Source organism: Ornithorhynchus anatinus, chromosome 18, assembly GCF_004115215.2.
Source record: "Ornithorhynchus anatinus isolate Pmale09 chromosome 18, mOrnAna1.pri.v4, whole genome shotgun sequence".
Lineage (NCBI taxonomy): Eukaryota > Metazoa > Chordata > Mammalia > Monotremata > Ornithorhynchidae > Ornithorhynchus > Ornithorhynchus anatinus.
This window is the reverse complement of record NC_041745.1, coordinates 15,681,282-15,685,391: the sequence shown is the minus strand read 5'-3', so window position 1 is coordinate 15,685,391 and position 4,110 is coordinate 15,681,282. Positions and strand designations below refer to the sequence as shown.

Below are 4,110 nucleotides of genomic sequence, written 5' to 3'. Positions count from 1 at the left end.
ACCTACCCTCAGCTGAGCCCCCTTTCCCTCTGCTCCTCCCCCCTTTCCCTCTCCTCAGCACTGCGCTCATTTGTATGTATTATGTATTACCCTATTTATTTTGTTTAATGAGATGTACATCCCCTTGATTCTATTTATTGTGATAGCGTTGTCTTGTTGTCGTTTCGTTCCGTTTTGCCCTGCCGTCTGTCTCCCCCGATTAGACTGTGAACCCGTCACTGGGCAGGGATTGTCTCTGTCTGTTGCTGAATTGTACATTCCAAGTGCTTAGTACAGTGCTCTGCACATAGTAAGCGCTCAATAAATACTATTGAATGAATGAATGAATGTGTTTAACATTTCTTTATATTAATGTCTGCCTCCCTCTCTAGACTGTAAGCTCATTCTGGGCAGGGAATGTGTCTATTTTGTTATAATATCCTCCACATTTAGTACAGTGCTCTGCACACAGTGAATGCTCAGTAAATACAAATGACTGACTGACATCATCGCTCTCACCAACACCATCATTACCGTCATCTCTATTACCACCACCACCAAAATCGCTATCTTCACTAGCACCGCCACCACCATCTCTATCGCTATCACCACCGTCATCGTCGCTATCTCCGTCATCACAATCACCTCTATCGTAATCACCACCATCATCATCCCCATCTCTACCATCACTACTGCCTATCACTACCTTAGTAAATCTATCACTACCTCCATCACCACTGTCGCATCACAATCACCACCATCATATCACCACCACCAACACCATCGTCTTCCCCATCCCAACCATCGGTACCATCACCATCATTATCATCAACGCCAAAACCACCATCACCGACCATCACCCTCATCATCATCACCGCTATCGCCAATCTCACCAACATCGATACTATTATAACTATTATTTATCTTTATTAGGTGTCAAGGAGACGATCCATTCCTGGACCCGAGACAAGTGGAGAAAGGACAATCAGTTGGACATCACCAGTTAACGAACTTGGTCTGTCCTTCAAGTCAAGGGGGAGCAAAGCCATTCCCCAGGGCCCTGCACTGAGTTGAATCCCCTTGGATTCTAGCCATCGGACCATCAACGCCTGAGCCACCCAGCTCTGGCTCAGTCCCAAGTTTCATCCAACTCCGGATTCTGTCTCTGACGGGAGCACCGGGATTTTGAAGGATCTGTGAACAGGCTGCCTGTTTCGGATGAGATGCTCCCCATGTCCCATCAATCATCTTTGCTCCACTTAGCACTTACATACAGTCTGTAAAATGTATGTGTTTAAGGGCCCGGGACTAGAAACTGTGGTCACTCAGGACCGAGGACCGGAAGCCTTGGTCAGTCATTGCCAGAGACTGGAAACTGTGGTCACTGGAGATCTGGGGACCAGAATCAGTGGTAAGTCAAGACCGAAGCCTGGATGCTGTGGTCACTCAAGATCGAGGACTAGAAGCTGTGGTCACTGAGGACCAGGGCCTGGAAGCTGAGGTCACTAAGGACCAGGGACTAGAAGCTGTGGTCACTGAGGACCAGGGACTGGAAGCTGTGGTCACTAAGGAGCGGAGACTGGAAGCTGCAGTTCTTGTGATTTCAGGACTTCACCCTGCCTCACCCAGTCTCTGCTCTCCACATCCCTCTGCCCCGCTCTTGCCTCCCTTTCCCAGCAATAAACCCTGCCAGCTCACTCCTACCCGACCCATCCACTTCCCTAGCCCCACCGCCTCCCCAGCATCTCAATGATTTTTCCTGTCCAGATGTGGCCTGTGGAACCCTCTGCATCATGGGAAAGCTTCTCTTCTTCCTTGACCTCTTTCTGCCCCAGTCATTGTTCCTCTTAGCCATCTCTGAAATCTGGCTCTCCCCAGAAGACGTCTCTTCTGCTGATCTCTCTGGGTGGGCAGGGTGTGGAGAAGCCCTCATCTTCTCCCACTCCCCAAGACTCACGGGGAAAAGAGAAGGAGTGGGCTTCCTTTCTGCTCCCCAGTGCCGCTTTTGCCCATCCCATCACCCCCATCCCTCGCCTTCCCTTCCTTTGAAGCCCATATCATCCCCCTCTACCACTCACTTCAGGTGCAAGTCATGGTCATCTTCTGCCTCCCAGGCCCATCCTCTAACTTTCTGAACCATTTTGATCCTTTCTCACATTCCTTCTCTCTATCTCCATTCCTACATTGAGACTCGGAGATTTCAAAATCCATGTGGATGTTCCCAATGACCCTTCCACTGCTCGCTTCCTATCATTCTCGACTCCATTGACCTCCTGCTCCACCCTAGCTCTCCCACTCACAAACTTGGAGACACACTCTGACTCATCATCTCTAGTCACTGTACAATCTCTTTTCTTTGGAAGCAGCGTGGCTCAGTGGAAAGAGCCCGGGCTTTGGAGTCAGAGGTGATGGGTTCGAAGCCCGGCTCTGCCACTTGTCAGCTGTGTGACTGTGGGCAAGTCACTAAACTTCTCTGGGCCTCAGTTACCTCATCTGTAAAATGGGGATTGAGACTGTGAGCCCCACGTGGGACAACCTGATTCCCCTGTGTCTACCCCAGCGCTTAGAACAGTGCTGTGCACAGCTCTGCTTCTCTAGAGTTGGATGGACAGCCACCAGGAGTGAGGAGTGGGGAAATGTGGCCTGAACATTTCTGTAGAAAAATGATCCAGGCAGCAGAGTAAAGTATGGACTTTTGGAAGAGATAGTAGGCAGGGTGGTCAGCAAAGAAGCTGATATAGAAATAAAGGTGGGATAGGATGAGTGTTTGGATTAATGTGGTTGCTGTTTAGAGGAAAAGAAGGATTTTAGTGATGTCGTGAAAGTTGAAATGACAGGGTTTATTAACAAATTGAATATATGGGTTGAATGAGAGAGATGAGTTGAGGATAACCCCAGGTTTCCGGGCTTGTGAGAAAGGAGGGATGGTGGTGCTGTCTACAGTGATGGGAAAATCATGGGGAGGACAGTGTTTTGTTGGGAAGATAAGAAGTCTCTTTCGTACATATTGAGTTTGAGGTGTCCGTGGGACATCCGAGTAAAGATATCTTGAAACGAGGAGGAAATACGAGGCTGCAGAGAGGGAGAGAAATCAGGACTGGAGATGTAGATTTGGGAATCATCCACACAGAGGTGGTAGTTGGAATCATGGGAGCGAATGAGTTCTCCAAAGGAGTGGTTGTTGATGGAGAATAGAAGGGGATCCAGTCCTGAAGCTTGAGGGACTCCCACAGTTAGGGGGTGGGAGGCAGAGGAGGAGCCCTCAAAAGAGACTGAGAATGAGTGGCCAGAGATATAGGAGGAGAACCAGGAGAGGACAGTGACAGTGAAGTCAAGGTTGGATAATGTTTCCAGGACAAGGGGTGGTCGACAGTGTTGAAGGTAGCTGAGTGGTGGAGGAGGATAGAGTAGAGGCCGTCGGATTTGGCAAGAAGAAGATCATCTGTGTCCTTTAGAGAAGAAGCATGACCTAATGGGTAGAGCGGGGGCCTGGGAGTCAGAAGAGCCTGGCTTCTAACCCCAGCTCAGTCACTTGTCCGTAGTGTGACCTTGGATAAGTCACTTAACTTCTTGGTGCCTCAATTATCTCATTTGTAAAATGGGGATTAAGACTGTGAGCCCCATCTTGTATGTACCCCGGCCCAGTCCTTCCTCTCTCAGGGTCGCACCTGGAGAGTTTCCATTTTTCTACCAGTCTTGAGTATGGGAGGGAGAGTCAAGCGGAAGCATATCCATTCCATTCCTTGCTTGGGCAGTGGCTAGCGAGTGGAAGGCCATCTGCTACAAGTCAAAACTCCCCTGTGCTGGACGGCAGTAGCATGGAAGAGAGTCGAGGGCGTAGACTCGAGTTTACCGCGCAGGAGGAGGTAATGGTAAAGCACTTCCGGTTTTTACCAAGAAAACTCTACGGATATGCTACCGGAACGATTGCAGGTGGAGGTGGGGCGTTCTGGGAGAGATGTGTCCACGGCATCGTTATGGACCAGAGACGACTAGACAGCACGAGCCAAGACCCCAGCCCTTCGTACAGTGCCAGGCACATGATAAGAATTTAATAAATACCGTTAAAAAAAACACTTTAAGAGAGCGGCTTTTATGGAGTGAAAGGGCTGGAAGAGAGATAGGAGGGGG

At 49.4% G+C, this 4,110-nt stretch overlaps 1 non-coding gene across 1 annotated transcript; it reads left to right on the top strand.

The window, feature by feature from the left end:
* The first annotated feature begins 3,629 nt into the window (after nt 1-3,629).
* LOC114805563 lies at nt 3,630-3,767 on the top strand. Its single transcript, XR_003753535.1, has one exon. It is a non-coding gene; the product is annotated as a small nucleolar RNA SNORA7 (small nucleolar RNA).
* Nucleotides 3,768-4,110: the final 343 nt, after the last annotated feature.